The sequence below is a fragment of the Myzus persicae genome, unplaced genomic scaffold (assembly GCF_001856785.1).
Source record: "Myzus persicae strain clone G006 unplaced genomic scaffold, MPER_G0061.0, whole genome shotgun sequence".
NCBI lineage: Eukaryota > Metazoa > Arthropoda > Insecta > Hemiptera > Aphididae > Myzus > Myzus persicae.
Window position 1 is genome coordinate 179,091 of NW_019102455.1, and position 10,087 is coordinate 189,177.

Here is a 10,087-nt window from a genome sequence, read left to right on the forward strand (position 1 = left end):
ATTATGGGCTTACCTCGAAATAATTCATTTTTGTCGTATACAATGAATTTATATCATTTATTTAAAATCGAAGACATCCGTTACAGCGATTCTACTAGATACATATTGTACAACACTTGCCCACTTTAAATGATTAAAATGATCGTTTTTTAAATTGATTTGTCAGTAGCTAGGTATATTTGTTTGAGCTTTTTTTTTTCCCCCCCGTTTGAACCGACAGCAGAGGAGGATCTGTGTGAACACTACTACTCCTCTGCTGCCATCGTTTATTAATGTTTAATAAGGAACGTTAATACATGCACATCTTCACTTTAAAAATAAACATTATATTTGTTTGAACTTAATAATGTTTATAAGTACTTAATTAAAAGGGCCTCATTTCATCGTTAGGACGCCTCAAATGTTTTGCTTATTAAATTGTCGGTCTCCACTTCTTGCTTCACTGTGTCTAGTTCATCATAACCTATTATGACCAATACATTATCCATCTACAGACTATTTTCTGTAATCGATGGCCCATAGACTAGTATAATACATGAACTAAGATATCTTAGTTCATGGTATAATATAAGGAGCTAGTATCACAGATATAGAATCTATGATATATTATCTGATAATAAGCTAGATTGCTATCTACTATGCATTGATAAGCAGGGCGGGTGAGGCCAGTTTTCAAAATATAGGTTGTGGCCTACGGTATTTTATCAGGTCCTAATTTTAAATTAGGTCTGTCAGACGATAACACCTTATAATCCCCACATGCAACCCTTTTTATTTGGCGTCGGCTGTTATCACTAGTTAGCAATCCCCCTTAATATCTATATCTGAGGCTAGTATCACAGAACAAACAGAAGAGAATCTTAAGGTTCATCGAAAAACTGTCAGACATTTCTGAATTTTAAACGTGCTGCCACATACCGAGAAATCGAGAAATTCCCTTTTTTAAAAGTTTTCTGCGGTTTGTGGCTACACTGTTAGTCGGCAATTCCACTCATAACAACAACAACACATGGCCAATCATAGATGACATAAGATTATATTATCTATGTGGCCAACACGTCTGTCGATTTTCGTACTCAATCACGGGTACGTCTCGATTTTTTTGCGCTCCCGAGACCCGAGTCCAAAAGTTTTTTTTGTATTTGCTGTTATTTGCTGTTATTTGTTTTGATACTGTATACATTATTCACCGAAATATTGTCTTTAAAAATAAAAAAATAAATTGAATTTATACTGTGTAATAATGTAAATTTTACAGCACTAGAGAGTAGTAAAAGTGAATTTGAGGTATTCCTACTGACTATAGGTACAGGTTATGTAACAATGTCACATACTTCTACCAGTATATTTATTTAGGATAAATCTTCAATTTTTCTTGGCGATTGCGTGTACTAATTACACAAGTACAATATAAAAAAAAAATTAGTACTGCTTAGATTATTTAAAACCAGCGTACGTAATTTGTTTTGTAATCTTCTGTGTACCTATGCATTTATGTATAGTTTTTGTTTTTATTACATTCTGTACTTAGATAAATGGTAAAAATGCAATTTCTTAAAAAAAAAACGGTTTGATTGTTTGAATATAATAATATATTAAAAATTTGAACGAACAGTGTTGCACGATATAAAGAAAAAAGGGAAATTCCCGGTAAGTGGCAGCTAGTATAGTCGCTAGTGCCATGAACAGATTACTAAATTAGTATTTAGTGATCACGATTATAAAGATTAAAGAATAGATTAGTCATCGGTAATACGATTTGTACACGACTGCCCGGTCACAACTCGTCACGGCATATATTTATGTGTAAATATCTCTTATATTGATATATATAAATACAAAAAAAAAATTGCGAACTTAAGTAAATATAACTTTGAAACTATTGATTTCGGAGAATTTTTTTGGCACCATAATTTTCAAAACGTCAATTTACTTAACTTTCAAAGAAAAAATGAGGGTAATTCTAGTAAATTTGTTTCCATGCTGCGACAGACCATACATATAATAATATAAAATAATGAAAATCTGGCACGTCTGACAAGCAGCACTCGACAGTTAAGGAACTACGGCATAACGAATTCTGACCGCCGATCCAGCCCGCATTGCATTGCATCACCTATTCCTTTATAATCTTATTAATGATAAGGATAACTAGCAAGCAAATATAACCTTAGTTGGAAATATACCATAATTGTTTTAAAAAGAGTAAAAATTTTCCACTCCAATTTTGTGTTATCATTTAGCATTTACAAGTGATATAAATTTATAATTATGAATTTTTTCTTTCATTTTCTTTTATAATACCTATGCCCTATACGTTTTATTTTTAATTTTTAAAGAACCTATTTTATTTTTACAGCTACATAATAAAAAGGTATGTATTTTATTAATTTTGTAATATATAAGTAATAAAAATGCTCAATTACTATTGTTTATTATTCATGTAAAAAACACGAAAGACGAGTGTTTTGCTAGGCCTGCTTCACAGCCATATGTTTACAAGCCGTATTTACATTGCTTGAACGGGAATGGGTTGAAACTATGATGAATATTAAGCTTAATACAATGCAATAACTTGTTTAAAAACTTTCCACGTTATGTTAATTTTTAGTTTTTGGTGTTGGTGAAGACAATTAAGTTATTGCATGATGAATGTTCGGAAAAAAGTGTGGTTGCAACTATCGCAAAGCTGCTGCATTAAAAAAAACAAAATTAAAATTCTATGGTAAAGAAATGTTTAAGTATTGCAGATATGTTTAGCTTTGAGCCTAACTTGTACACAAATAAAAGTAATTGATTTAATGCCTAATATGACTAGTAAGCATACGCAGCTTATGCTAGCTTACATTTTAATAATGCAATCATTTTTACAGTAAAAAATCATTATTTGTATTTTATACAATACAATACAAGAAAATAATCCAAAATGTGTAGAAGAATGCAATTAGTTTGAAAACAACTTTGAAAAGATAAACAACTCAAATATGACTGAAATATTTCCGAACAAATATCTGTATTCCTGGGTAAGTATTTATAGTAAAATACATATTATGCACTTGTTCACAACACAACTGTGTCACTCTGCAATTTACACAGTAAAATACCCCACCCACGGTTGGAAAAATATCCATGCAAACATTTTTAATTTATTTTTTTTAAATAAATAATAAATATAATAATTATTTTTAGTAATAAAGTATTATTTATAAGACAAAAAAATATGGTAGATATTTATCTTTACATGGATATTGATTGGGAATGTTACTACGTACCCCAATTAGCAACTGTTCAACAGAAAGACCATTCTCAGTCTTGAAGAGAGAAAATCGTATCTCAGACCATGTTCTAAAGAAAGTAGACTTAACAGTCTTGCAATGATGACGGTAGAAGAGGATTTGACCTCGAAAATTGATTACAATAGTATAATTGAAGAATTTTCATCAATAAAATATTAATAATTTATCCCTGCTATAAAATATCATAGTTATAACTAATACAAAAAATATTGTTTTGCATTTTTTTATTTATAGTATTTATGTTTTTATTTATTCATGTAACCTTTATAAATAATATTTATTTTCAACATTGTTATCATAATATATTAAAATATGTTGTCCTAATTTGTTATGATAAAATAGTTAAAATTAGATTTTCTCTTAACCATAAGATATATAGTTGATACTAGAATGACTAATGACATAAAAACTTGAAAAGAAAAAAATTAAACATCATTTTAAAACAACTAGGGAAGAATAGGATTAATTAAACTCAAACTAACAATAAGTAAAGATAAAATTTTACTTAGTTACAACACAATAGGTATGCATAAATTCACTGTTAAAAACTAGTGATAATTTTATAGTAAATGTTTTCTAATAATAACATAACAAATTATAAGTTTATAATGTTTTTGTATGTATACATAAGTAAAGTAATATGTTAATAGCTTATTTTTGTTGAATATCAGCATAATCATGGGTTTACCAGTTGTATTAGTGAATTCAAAATCATTATCTACACGAACACACCAGAGGAGAAAAATCAACAATTATAAAACTACTCTGAGATCTGTATCAGAGAACTTAACCAAGTATCACAATATATGGTACGAGAAACCAGCTTGATTTGTAAACAAATTTAAAAAAAATCTTACTCTGTTCCAAATAAACTAATAGATGACATTTTAGAAAACAAAGTACACATAAAAAGCAATCACTAATTTGTTTCCTTACAAAATGTTCTGCACAAGAAAACACTTGATAAGAATGTCTTTAAGTGTTTTTTTCTATGTGGGTTCTCATATGGAATATTAAATTTGATTTTTGAAAACACTTTTTTGCATATATCACATTTATAGGACTTTACCCCGCTGTGTCTTTGTATGATTGAAAAGTGTCCTTCAAATGCTTGAGAAAATGCTTTATCACAGATATCACATCTATATGGTTTTTAACCTGTATGTACGATCTTCGTATAAATAATAGTAAGTAGGTAATTAGTAAAGTAATAATAATAAATAATAATAATAATAATAATAATAATAATAATAATAATAATAATAATAATAATAATAATAATAGCCTTTTTCAAATGAATAATAACATAATAATGGGTTTAACAACTATAAGAGTGAATTCAAAATCATTATTTACACAGACACGCTATAGGAGCTGCCTTTTTAAAAAACAATTATGATACTACTTTGTGGTTTGTATCACAGGACTCAACCGAGTATCACAATATATACTACTATGTTCTAAAGCAATTGCCTAATAAATAACATTTTGGATAATAAATTGCATATTAAAAATAAAGAACTGATATGTTTCCTTGCAAAATGTTCCGCACAATAAAACACTTAATGAGGGTATCAAACAATATTTTATCCATGTTCTCACCTATGTGTTTTCAGATGGATTTCTTAATTTGAATTATGAGGAAACTCTTGTTTACATGTATCACACTTATAGAGCTGTTCTCTGGTATGTGTCCTCTTATGCCTTCTTAAATTATTGGCTGCAGAAAATTCTTTATCACAGATATCTACATGGTTTTTCCATGGCATGTGTACTTGTATGCTTTTTTAAATTGCCTGATTGACTAAAAGCATTATTACACTTAAATGACTTTTCTCCCATATGTATCTTCATATGCCTACTTAAATTTCCTGCATTAACAAACACTTTATCACAGATATCACATCTATAGGTTTTCGCTTTATCACAAGTATCATCTCTTAATCGCTTTTCTTTTATAATATGATGTCTTTTTACATGGGTATTTAAGTTTCCTTTATGTGAAAAGTCTTGTTTATATATATCACATTTATAGTCTTTTTCTTCTCTATGTACAGTTCTCGTATGCCTTCTTAAATTACTTGCAGCGGAAAACCCTTTATCACAGATATCACATTTATAGTCTTTTTCTTCTCTATGTACAGTCCTCGTATGCCTTCTTAAACTACTTGCAGTGGAAACCCCTTTATCACAGATATCACATACATAGGATTTTTCCTCTCTAGGCTTTTCATTTGCATGTGTCTTTGTATGCCTTCTTAAATTGCTTGATTGATTAAAAGCTTTATCACAAACATCACACTTAAATGGCTTTTCTCCCGTATGTATAATCGCATGATTTTTTAAATTACTTGTATTATTAAACGTTTTATCACAGATTTCACATCTATAGGTTTTTATCTTTTTAGGCTTTACTGTATTATGTGTACTTGTATGCCTTTTTAAATCGCTTGATTGACTAAAAGCTTTATCACAAACATCACACTTAAATGGCTTTTCTCCCATATGTATCTTCGTATGCTTATTTAAATTTCCTGCTTTAACAAACGCTTTATCACAGATAGCACACATATATTGTTTTTCTCCTGTATGTATAGTCCTTGTGTGTCTTTTTAAATGTTCTGCACCCTTAAACGTTTTAACACAGATATCGCATTTATAAATTATGGTGTTCCTGGTGTGTGTCCTTGAATGCGTCTTAGGTTTTTCCCTGAAGTTAGATCTCTTGTCTGAATTCATCCGAATTATGAGTTCCGAATAGTGATGTTCATTAGAAAATGATCCTGTAAATTCATACCCATCGACCAAATCTCTTTCTATTTTTATTTCGGTTTCATTTACTTCATCTTCATTTTTACATATAGATCTAAAAAAAATTTTTTTTTAATTAGTATAATTTATGTAGATATTAGTACAAAAATGAATTTGTTATATTTAACAATTTAAATGTACATTAAAAAAAAGTTGATGGTTAATACGTCAATATTTAATAGTCTTAAGATATAAGTATGTTTACTAAAAATACTTTTTACACAACAATTTTTTTTATTAACATGTTTATTAAGGTTTATTCCATTTCATTTAGTCTGGTGCGATAATGATGTTAAGGTTATAAGCATCAATTTTTCCACCAAAACAGTACGATAGAACATTTTAATGTTAAAACTATTATATAGGTAAATTCTAGTGTTGGCCAGCTATATATTTTTAATAATCGATATCGATTTATTTAAATTTTTACATAATTACAACAAGTTACATTTTATATAATTTAGTTTATTGTACATAACTCTGTCACGTGTCACATGCAAACAAAATCTATTTGTGCTGGCCCTAGAAGAGAGACACTTAAAGTGATGTATCCAGAAATATTTAATGCTTAAGACAAATTGATATAATTGACAAAAAAAATAAAAATCATACATAATAACGAAACAAATATATTCCACACTAATATATAAAATTATACTAGAAAAATTAATCAAATTAAATAGCTGATATAAATCATATCAAACTTTTCACATATTCCTAAACATATAAAAATGTAGGTACTGAAAAAATACAAAGCATTGCCGGGTCAGCAAGTATAATTATAAAATTATTAATTAATAACGAAATAAAATTATTACAAGGACTCACCGTGAGTTAACAACTGGCACTGAATTTAGATTTAATTGTTTAGTGTGTTGAACTATTTCTTTGAAATATATCGCAATATGCTATAATTTATTATAGATAAAAGTAATAAAAGTTAACATTCGTCAACTTTATTGTTTCGAGCTGATATCGCGATATTTTCGATAATTATTTTTAGATAACGATATCAAAATTATTCGGAAAATGCCCACGATATCGATATCGTTGGCCAACACTAGTAAATTCCCTTTATGTTAACAACATGGTTTTCTCAATAGAAATCTCAATGATGAATTTATAGTGACATTACGTTTATGTATGTATGTGTGCAGAGTTATCCCACACTACCGAACCATAACATAATATAGATCAGTGTTTCTTAATCTGTGTTCCGCGGAACCCTAGGGTTCCACGGATCTCACTTAGGGGTTTCTCGAAAGAACTTTATCTATATCATCTAATATTTATTCTGTTTTAAAGATAATTTTCAAGGGGTTCCGCATGAAAACAATATTTTTGGTGTTCCGTGATATCAAAAAGGTTAAGAAACACTGATATAGATTGTACTAAGGCTAAACATACTAATCTTAAATAGCTAATATTAAGGACTTCTCTTAATGATTTAAATCAGCCAAAAAATGAAAAACTATTAATTACATCCATTCACAGTTTTACATCTTTACATTTATTTTATACTTAGTAGAATTATGTATATATAAATCAGTGATCGTTTTATTACTGACCAAAATAAATATATCTTCAGCAAAACATGAGCACAAAAATTTAATTTTAGTAGATAGTTAGAATAAAAATGTGAAGTCAAGGTAAAAAAACTTTCCCTTGTAGGGCTCCAAAACGCACAGGTAACCAAATACTATAAAAGACTAACTAATTGATACCTATTGGACAAAAACAAATTCATTAATTCTAATACCACAATATTCTATTTTTCTTATAAGTAATTCATGATTGACAAAATAAAACTCTTTTTAACATCTAAAAATATACAAATAACTTTTTCATTATTGCCAATATTATGTCTGACATAATACCCACAATAACTAAAGTATCAATTGTTGATTTACCTGGAAAAAAATCATACTGATTTTCAGGAAAAAAAATTGTTATCATTAAGAGAACAAAGAAAACTAGATTTAATACATTTTACAAAAACATTACTCATTAAAAGAAATGGAACTGCAATTACTTAAACTTTTTTATCAACAATTTTAAATAAGAAGTAGTTGGGGTAATTATACATGTTTTGTAAGAAGAGGGATAAATTCCAAAAAATGTATTAAATATGGTTAAATAGGGTTTAGAAAGGAAGCTGCAGATTTTATTAAAATATGATTTGTTAGGTAGGTATTTCCTGTTTAAAAAAGACCAATTTTTTTACACTAATATTTAATTTATTTTCCGAGTTATTTTCTTTTTGCAAATAAACAGAAACATTTTTCAATATGTAAACATAATGTTAATACTAAATTAAAAAAAAATGTAATGTGACTATTTCTAGATTTCATAAATCTTTTTTTCTTCAAATGTTCATTAAATATTGCTTTAATATTGCATAATATTTTAATTTAAAAATTTATACCATTGTAACTATAGCACACTTTTTTTTTTATTAATCGAAAAGAAAGAATATACATAAATTATTTATATAGATAACATTTTTGATTATCTGTCTCCTTTAAGCAAAGCTTGTGTTGGAGATAGAAAGTTATTCAATTATGTAATATAATTATTAATAAAGGAAATTATACTAAATTAAAATTTTAAATACATATAAAACTAAATAAACAAATATCAATTTTGTATTTTTTTTTTAGAAATTATACATGATAAAAACAAAACTATAAAATAACATTATATTCAAACATACACAAATAAAACAAATATAAATTAAAATTATTTACATAGCTTAAAATATAAAAAGAACTTGATTTAAGGTAAATTGCACCATAACTATTCATTAATTAGTTTTTTTTTTTTTCGTTTGTATAGTATTGTAATTTCTGTTTTATATCATAATCCAATGAATTGAAAGTAGTAGGCCCAAGGTAGTCTATGAATTTTTGACCACTCGTTGTTTTTACATAATTTACTAATGCATCTAATGCCCTGTGTTGTCTTTTATTTTTGTATAACTCTGTATTGAACCATGTTTTTCTGTTAGTATCTAATCAAAATATCACAATAAATCCCCTAACTCCATGAATGCCCTAAACACTTACCTAGATACTAACGTTTTGGAAAAAATTTTAATTACCATTACACTATAATTGCTCGTTGTTATTATACTTAAAATAAGTGTTTAGTGTATAAGTTATAACAATATAATATTATAACTTTAAATTAAGAACAATACTTCCAATTCAAGTTTTACATAAAGGAGGTGTGTATTAATTGTATTAATATATACATCAACCCATAAATAGTCTATCACAAAATAAATAAATAAATACTAAAAATAATGTATTCAATACTACTATATTTTATAGTCTTATCAGTTTCCAAGTTAATTTTAAGAAATCGTTTACCAACTACTAGACATTATCATAGTCAGGCGCGGACTGGCTGGGATACTACAGCATCCCTTGCCCTAAAATATATTTGCCCCCCTATCGGTATAAATGTGCCCACCTAAAATTAATCTGAATTTTGAAGGAGAAGGTTAAAATTCTCTGATAAAATCGTAGGTAGATGTAGATCTATTTTTTTTTGTAATAACTAAAAAGGAATAACTATAACAATCATAAAGAAAAAATAATACATTTAAAGTAGGTAGCCAATAAGAAAATAGGTAAATTAGTTTGAGCAGCTTTTTATATACATTAAACATACTTTCTTAATTTATTATTAACACAATCTTTATAAGAGGAACTTAGCTCTAATTGTTATGAGGCGGAGGTGGGGGGGGGGGGGGAAAAAATTAAACAAAATTTCCTGCCCCTTAAGTTTGCAGCTGCTTAACCTTGCCTTGCTGTTGTAATTTGGCACCTATTTACATTTTTAACGTATTTACAATATTTTAATAAAACAAAAGAAAATGTTTAAATATTTTATAAATAACCTATTATTTAAAATTTGTTTTATTTGCCCTTTAAATTATGTAGCATCCCGCGCCCTTTTTTACCAGTCCGCGCCTG

General features: G+C 27.6%; 1 long non-coding RNA gene and 1 pseudogene across 2 annotated transcripts; one reads left to right on the top strand and one right to left on the bottom strand.

The window, feature by feature from the left end:
• Nucleotides 1-2,324: 2,324 nt before the first annotated feature.
• Nucleotides 2,325-3,452, top strand: LOC111032199. Of its 2 annotated transcripts, XR_002604291.1 has the most exons (4): nucleotides 2,325-2,374; nucleotides 2,612-2,725; nucleotides 2,874-3,023; nucleotides 3,282-3,452. It is a non-coding gene; the product is annotated as an uncharacterized LOC111032199 (long non-coding RNA). The 2 variants fall into 2 exon arrangements; XR_002604290.1 differs by having other exon boundaries at nucleotides 2,874-3,452.
• Nucleotides 3,453-4,584: 1,132 nt separating this feature from the next.
• On the bottom strand, nucleotides 4,585-6,351 carry LOC111032202 (annotated as a pseudogene).
• Nucleotides 6,352-10,087: the final 3,736 nt, after the last annotated feature.